This window comes from Macaca mulatta, chromosome 5 (assembly GCF_049350105.2).
Source record: "Macaca mulatta isolate MMU2019108-1 chromosome 5, T2T-MMU8v2.0, whole genome shotgun sequence".
NCBI lineage: Eukaryota > Metazoa > Chordata > Mammalia > Primates > Cercopithecidae > Macaca > Macaca mulatta.
In genome coordinates, this window is record NC_133410.1 from 71,032,446 (window position 1) to 71,041,501 (window position 9,056).

At 37.3% G+C, this 9,056-nt stretch overlaps 1 pseudogene; it reads right to left on the reverse strand.

Annotated features, from left to right (window-relative positions):
- Nucleotides 1–508: 508 nt before the first annotated feature.
- LOC712500 (non-histone chromosomal protein HMG-14 pseudogene) lies at nucleotides 509–901 on the reverse strand (annotated as a pseudogene).
- Between the last annotated feature and the right edge of the window lie 8,155 nt (nucleotides 902–9,056).

A 9,056-nucleotide genomic window follows, 5' to 3' on the forward strand; every position in this document is an offset into this window, starting at 1 on the left:
TACCACAACCAAAGATGTTACAGAGTGCACACAGTTCTCACAGGGAGAGCTATGATCAAGGAGTGGATTTTTTAAGGAAACAATTCTACTACAAAACATGGGAATAGAAGTAATTTAAAATGTTCAAGACATTAAATGCAGGACATACTCTATATTGCCATTTAATCTGGTTTGTACTATAGAATATAAAAACTAACCTCCCCAGCTATGGTATGTTAAGTTGACACCCAAGACAGTCAAAGCCTCCCATAATTCAATATCCCACAGTATTTTCTGGTTGTACCAAAAAATAAACAACCAGCAAATAATTTCACCTCTTAAAAAAAAAGCATTTACACTTAAAAAATGGGATGAGGTGTGATTCCCTCCTTTTTAAAAACGTTTCTAGAGCTACTAAAAACTTGCATCTACAAAATAGTTGATAATAAATATTCCTCTGGATTGTACAAGAAAGGAGACAGGGACCGCTGATAAGACATGGTATATGGTATTAATCAGAATTGACTTCTTAATCTCCTGCTTCATCAGAGGCGGGACTCTCCTCAGTTTTCGTTCCCCATTTTCTGCAGGTAAATCTTCAGTTTCTTGGTTGGCCACTTCGGCCTGTTTTCTCTTTGCTCCCCTTTTCCCTTTTGTTTGCCCCTTTTTGTCTGAAGATTTGTCTTTCACTGCTGCCCTTTTCAGCTTCGCTTCCACTTTTGCAGGAGCAGGTTTAGCTAACAACCGCTCGGATCCCCTCTTGGGCTCTTCCTTGGCGGCCCCTTCGTTGGAGCTGACCTTCCTCTCGGGCATCCTGGCGGCAGGGAGGGCATGTGCCAGGTTCCTGCGGGCCGGGGCTTGCCTAGAGCCTTCGTGAAGCTGAGCTGCAGCTCCTCTCACTGCCCGAGCTGCTGAGACCCACTCCCTTAACTACATTTCCAAAACTTGAACCAACATTTCAAAATCAGGACATTTCATATACAAGTCTGGATTTCAGTCTTCCCTTGAACAACCAGGGCCTGCATTTCCCCAGTGAGACTCTGCCTCTCTCAGTTGTCCTTTATCAGAGCCCTGCCACCATTTTTATCTCCAAATAAATACTTTTTATACCTTCCTGTCTATAAAGAATTGAAAAACGAAAGACCAATAAAGTATCACATTTTAAGAAAAAGTCCCTTTTACATTTCGACTGCCTTCTTTAAATTAAATATGCAAAGACTTTCTGTAATGAAGACAAAATCTAGCCCACTTCAACTGCTTTTAAAGGTTTAGTATTAGGCGGTGGTTCACACCTATAATCTCAATGCTTTGGGATGCTGAGACTTTAGAGGATCACTTGAGCACAGGACTTCAAGATCAGCCTGGGCAACAAAGCAAGACCCAATAAATAAATAAATAAATAAAGTTAGCAAAGCAAGACCCAATAAATACATAAATAATAAATAAATCAATCAAGAATGTTAGCCAGGCATGGTGGCATACACCTGTGGTCCCAGTCACTTCAGGGACTGAGGTGAGAGGATCGCTTGAGCCTGGGAGGTCAAGGCTGCAGTGAGCTGTGATCTAGTCACTGCACTCCAGTCTGGGTAACAGAGTGAGACCCCATTGCCAAAAAAAAAAAAAAAAAAAAAAAAAAAAGAGAGGAAAAAAGGTTGAGTATTTCTTATCCAAAATGCTTGGTACCACGAGTATTTCAGGGTTTCTTGGATTTTGGAATATTTGTATATATGTAATGAGATATCTTGGGAATAGGACTCGAGTATAAACACAAAATTCTTTAGTTTAACATACACCTTATAAACACAGCCAGAAGGTAATTTTATACACTATATTTTGATAATTTTGTGCATGAAACAAAGTTTGTGTACACTGAACCATCAGAAAGCAAAGGTATCGCCATCTAAGCGACCCATGTGGACAATCTGTGGTTGTTTGTCATCGCCATCACTCCTGACTTTGAACTTATATGCTATTAATAAGCAATCATTTTCTTACTCACATGTAGGTGTTTAAGTAAAAAATATGACCTATCATTAATACAGTGAAAAAACAATGTGTTCAGGTAACTAAACAGCACAGTAGCATCATCAGAATACCTCTATCAGCTGTTAAACGACAGCAACTATAAACACCAGCAGACTGAATAAACTGCATTGTGCACCTGTGTTTTCACTGCAACCTATCACATGAGGCCAGGTGTGGAATTTTCTACTTTGTGGCATCATGTTGGTACTCAAAATGCAAAATTGAATCAAATATAAAATGTGGACTTCAGACATTACAATATTCAATCCTTTTTTAACTCTCTTGCTATAACTTTGTTTCATGCACAGGTTTTGGAGCATACTGGATGTCGGATTTTCAGATTAGGGATGCTCAACTGGTATTATTCTGGCCCCTGCAAAGCTTTCAGTAGGTCCCCTACTATTTCATACCGGGGACTTGCGAGTTCCTGGGAATAGCACTGTAACTCATTCTTGAGTGGGTCCTTGACTTCATTGAGTTTATAATCTAATAGGAAGAAGGCTATGAAGAATTCTAATAAAGTAAAACAAGCAATTACAACAAACCTTCCTCTTTAACTTATCAAAAACGGAAACTTTGAAGAGCTGCTCTTTAATAAATCACTGGAAGGCACCAGGACCCAGGTGTTTTGACTCAGCCTCATTTCAGACTGAGATCTGAGGCCATAATACCTCATGTGCCTATATATGCTAATAATCACCATTTCTTGTACCACTGTTTACATACTCTCATCTACACAATGATCTTCAACTCTTTCTCATGCACTTCAGTCTTACAATTTGTGATCACCAAACTCCCCTGTAAATTCCACCTCTTCTCTGAATGTTCTTTTCAGTGGCTGAGTTCCATTAATCCTGGCTTCCTTTTGTGTAAATTCTTCTGCTGAATTGCTTTTAACAGAAAGCCCTTTTATTCTTTCTCAGCTTATAAACCTCAGGACAATGAGATGTGATAGGTGTCCTCCTTTCTTCTTACTGCCATATCCAATTAATTAATTCCCCCCTGTACTTTTGAGAAAATTAATGCTAAAGCCTTTGCCATCCATCTATAAAAGTGACACCCTTTCTTATGTCTTAATGCCTTCTGCTAAGCTATTACTCTTTATCATTTGCTGAAGATTTATCTCAGGGCAAATAATTCCTCCCTACCTGATTATCATTATCAACTATTTCAACATTAACATAGACGAAGTGGCCACACCCTCATCTCTTTGGTTCTTGAACTCTCGTCTCTACCTTCCATACCCATTCCCACACTCAGCTTTGATTTCATTAGAAATTGAATCAAATATAACATATGGACTTCGGACATTACAATATTCAACCCTTCTTTAACTCTCTTCCTATAACTTTGTTTCATGCACAAAATTATCAAAATATAGTGCATGAAATTACTTCCTGACTATGTTTATAAGGTGTATGTTAAAGAATTTTGGCCAGGCGCGGTGGCTCAAGCCTGTAATCCCAGCACTTTGGGAGGCCGAGACGGGCGGATCATGAGGTCAGGAGATCGAGACCATCCTGGCTAACATGGTGAAACCCTGTCTCTACTAAAAAAAAATACAAAAAACTAGCCGGGCGAGGTGGCGGGCGCCTGTAGTCCCAGCTACTCGGGAGGCTGAGGCAGGAGAGTGGCGTGAACCTGGGAGGCGGAACTTGCAGTGAGCCGAGATCTGGCCACTGCGCCCCAGCCTGGGTGACAGAGCAAGACTCCGTCTCAAAAAAAAAGAAAAAAGAAAAAAGAAAAACAAACAACAAGAATTTTGTGTTTACACTCGGGTGCTATTTCCAAGATATCTCATTACATATATACAAATATTCCAAAATATTGGCCCTTTCCTGGTTTTATTTCTTTTACTGTCCAGTTTAATTAAAGTATGCCATTATAATCACTCATTTGCATATACTCAACTCTTTTGCCCTTTTTACCACTTTTGTATACTTTAAGAAAATTCTTATTGAATTCTAACTTATACCATTTTTCTCCCTGTAATTGAGAACCAGAATATTCTGGGAAAAAGAAAAACATACAACCGGGCATTTTCACATTAAAGTCAAAATGAAAGACTTCAGATGAGCACAAAACAAGTATGTTCGAACTCCTGTGACATCTCCCTAGTGCATTTGTTTTCCAGCATTCTGAGATGATATAACATGCCCTCTCCACTTTTTTTTTTTTTTTTTTTTGAGACAGAGTTTTGCTCTGTCACCCAGGCTGGAGTGCAGTGGTGAAATCTTGGCTCACTGAAACTTCCGCCTCCGGGTTCAAGCAATTCTCATGCCTCAACCCCCCAAGTAGCTAGAATTACAGGCATGTGCCACCACCGCCGGCTAATTCTTGTATTTTTAGTAGAGATGGGGTTTTGCCATGTTGGCCATGCTGGTCTCGAACTCCCAGCCTCAAGTGATCCACCTGCCTCGGCCTCACAAATTGCTTGGATTATAGGCATGAGCGACTGCACCTGGCCCTCTCTCTATCTTTTCACCTCCATTGTGTTAAGTATTAATGATCTACTTAATGTTTTATGGAGACAATTGAATGTATCAAACATAATCTCTTCAGCAGAGACTGCTAGTAACCATACAATATACATTGAATCCTTATTTTTAATGACAAGATTCCATTCTTTAGATAAGTACATTGCCACCTTGCAGAAGGATTATTTCTCATCCTTCCTTGAACCTAAGTTTAGCTATATGAATCAGTCCTGGCCAAGGAGACATAAATAGAAACTTTATGTAGTGTCTTCATCATTAGAAGGCTCATTAGAAGGTATGCATGTGGTCTTCTTTTTCTACTTTCTCCAACTTTCTGCCTGGATTTTTTTTATTTATTTTTTATTTTTTTATTTTTTTAGTTTCTAGTGTGTTTCATGCTAACAGGCAGAAATTTGCCAAGAAAAACAGAGAAGGGTCAGATAAAATTGAATGACACTGCATGTCATGATGAACAACCATCTGGGGTCCTTGTCCAGTATTGTTCCAATGGAGTGGAAGAATTAGAAAATGTTTCCATGTATAATGTGAGTAAAAAGACAAGAATTAAAGATGGGTGATTTATAAAAATCTTTCAAGAAGTTTGATTATGAAAGGAATGATAGAAGAACAACAAGGAAAAATTAAGAATTAGGAATTTTTTTTAATAGGAGGTGCTTGATCATTTTCACTTCATTTTTATTTACTGAAGGGGAATCTGTTGATTTTAACAAGTTAATCAATCTAAAAGAAGAATTAATGCTCTCTCCACACCTCTCCTTTTCCTTAGGCCCCCTAAACAACCTGTTCTTTATTTTTCTTACCATTTTTTTTTAAACATGACGTTGTTTTAGTTTTCTCTCCTCTAAAGTAGGAATAATAGTAGTACCTACATCAAAGATTGGTAAAGATTACATGTTTTTGTTCTTTGGCTGTTGGACCTGTGATTAATTTGTTTACTCTTGGGTTCATTCCCTGGTGCCCATTACTCTGCTTGTCACCACAAATATCTGACTCCTTCATTTCCTAGGACCCTTGTCTATTGACTTCTAATTGGTTTCAGTATCCTGAATATACCAGCAGAAAACACTAGGGAGAAAGAAAAGGAGAAATCAGGATATTTATCTTTCTTCCTCTCTCTTTCTGTCTGTTCCATGCTAGATCTCAACAGAACCTCTCCCTTCTTCGTGGTTTGAGCTCTCCTTGAAAACTTTCAGTCTCTGAACTTGAGAAGCATCATTGTGCCCCATTTGTACTTCCAGCTATAGGGGTGATAATACCTTTCACGTGTCACTAAGCTCAGGGTTGTCTTACTATGACCCATTTGGTTTTTCATCTTGTTTTTCATGTCTACAACTAGGTTCCCATGTTATATTCCTCTACTGAACTACTTGGCGTGGGTTTTGTCTTCCTGACTTCGTCCTGACTGATACAACTATTATTATCATCATCGTCATCATCATCAACAGAATAAGTCAGGAAATGTGGAATGTGGAAAAAAATGTTAAATGTGGAAAAAAAAAGTGCCTCAGAAAATAAGAGATGGAATACAAAGCCCAAGTAAGAGGAAAAGCCTGCAATTGGAAAATGGAAATAACTTCATATTTAAAAAAATAAATAAATAAATAAATAAGCATCTAAAAGCATGTGAATAGCCAGTCAAGATTATTCTGTATTTTATGTTTTGTTATTTTTATTCCATCCATTTATCTTGGACATGTTTGAGGCAACTAAGACCATAGTCCAGTTGTACCCTGTCTCCCAGTAGCATCTTAACAAGGTAGTGAGTCTCCGGAAAAAGGTGGCAGAAGTATGTGTTATACAATTAGAACCTGAGAAGTGTCAGGGAGCTCCTTGTGTCCCAGAGTGCACAGAGGCAGCAGAAGGAAATCCATGCAACACAAAAGAGAGCAAAAATAAAAACAGTTACATAAAATTTCTGAGCAGATTGGAGATGAACAGAGCTCAAAAAGTCCCTAAACATAATTTGTTGTGGGAGCAACAGAAGAATTTCTCTTTGCCTAAGAGTGGTACTAAAGAAGAAAGAGATTTGCTGAATTTAATGCATCAGATGAGAGCCCAGAATAATTTAGTAGCAATATGTACAGACTGATCACTAAGAAACAAGCAAGACAATATGTGACTCAATAGAAGTCAATGAGGACAGAGCATATTTAAGACTAGATGCCCAGTCCCACCCTCCAATGTCTTTAGACTATGTAAGACACAGGGACCCTTGACACAGTTCCTGGAAAAGTAGAGGGGAGACTGAGTAATAATAATTGGGATTATGGTTTTGACATTCTGACAGAATAGGGCTGAAAATAGAATATAAATTCAATTTTAGAAAAATAATTTTTGTTTATTACACATCTGAATTAGAAAACTGAGATTTCTACCTATGACAAGGGAATAAAAATAGTTGAAGGTTGTAACAAGATCAGTTTTAAAGTCATGTTGGAAAAATAAGCTCATAAAATATTTAGAAATTTTATGAAGCATAGTACTACATTAAAAATACGAATGGGCTGGGTATGGTGGCTCACGCCTGTAATCCCAGCACTTTGGGAGGTCGAAGTAGGTGGATCACCTGAGGTCGGGAGTTCAAGACCAGCCCAACCAACATGGAGAAACACCATCTCAAATGCAAAATTAGCTGGATGTAGTGGTGCCTGCCTGTAATCCCAGCTACTCGGGAGGCTGAAGCAGAAGAATTGCTTGAACCTGGGAGGTGGTGGTTGTAGTAAGCCAAGATCGTGCCATTGCACTCCAGCCTGGGCAACAAGAGCAAAACTCCGACTCAAAAATAAATATAATCATTCATATATATATACAAATAGATATATGTATATATATCTATATAGCCATATGAACATATATATGAATAGATTCATAGGTGTGTGTGTATATATACACATATATATCTGAATTAGAAAATATACGCATATACACACACATGAATATAAATATGTATATATGTATATGTGTGTGTATATATATATACACACACACACACATATGAATGAATCTATTTTGCTCAAAAAGAGAAAGCCAAGGTGGAAAAAAATTCTTTATTTCAAAATGCTTAAAAATGTTTTTGAATAATTAGTTGAAACACTGAAATCAACTAGAGTATAATCTTGAAATTTTGGAGATAGTTAGCATTTTGGTCATCTTGCAGTTTTGTTTTGTTTCTCCATGTATACAAAATTATTTGTGAAGACAGAATTAATTGTGAAATTACTTATAATGAAATTTTAAAATATTTACAGTAGCTTAATTTCAACTGGATAAAATAGAGATATATGCTTATATGGGGCTAAAACTATAACAGGTAAAAATGTAAGAGTGGGGTTCACTGTGCCCATTTCGTGTCTGGAATCCAGACACAGCAAGCCACCTTTCAGCTTAAATACTTTTTACCCTAGTTTTCCCAGTGTTTTCAAATGAGTGCTAAAATGGTAAATTAAGAAATAATGACCTAAACACTTTTTGGCTATATTTATGATGGAATTTGAATTGGCATAAACTTTTTTCATACAAGAGATAAATCATTACTTGGCATGTAAAATGCCCTGGTCAAAATTTATTTGCTGCTTTTCTTCAAAGAGAAAAATAGTGATGTTCTGGCAAAGAGTATACGTGAGAATAAAGAGAAAGGATTCATTGTTTATCTAGCAAGTTGTTCACAAATTCGAATTACTTAGCAGTTATCTTTCAAGACTGAACACTCACATCAACAACTGTAAGCAAAACTGTTAATTGTTATACTGTATTTGACAATATCCTTATAATGGGAATTAAGTTTAAGAATGGGAAAAAGAGAACTCATCACTGGTAACATAAGCAGTTTTTCACCTTAAATTACATGTGACAAAAATTGTGGTGTTAATAGTTTAGAGAAAAAGGAAAAGAATGAGTTATCTTTCTTTACTGAACACGGCCCTGCGTGACACAGCAAAAAAGACTAATCAGTCAGTGACTGTTTCATGACATAATTAACTAAATTTTCCAGTAATAATATGTGTTTATTGAAAATTTCAACTTCGTATAGTACCACTTCTTTGGCAAATCACTTTTCTACAGAGATTTTCATAAACTTTTAAGAATGGAGCAGCAGTGGGCACCAAGCAGTCTACTAGACGTCCCTGGTTTATTGTTCTATGGCATTAGAAATATTTTGGCAAAAACTTTGAGAAATGTAGCCTACTCTATAATTTTTTAGTCACTTATTTCACATTTTTTTGATAATTTAAAAATTTTGCCCAACTTTGGCCATTAGATAACAATACCTTCTAGAGAAGCCATGAGCCATAACTCTTCATGAAGTTCCTCTTGCTCTAAAAACAGAGGCCCATGTCCTGGACCCAGATCCAGATAAAAGGGCCAGGCACTATGTTGTCTGTATCAATTGCTAATTCATAAAGGTCTTAGGTGGGGGGTCTTTGCAAAAACCAGCAGAGAGTACCTGTGTCTTGTTTTCTTTCTTTTGTATTTATTGTTTTTGTTTTCTCAGCAACCTGGCTCTCAGGGAAAGAAAAAGGCTCTTCCAAAGTGTCTGGCTGCAGCATGCCAATA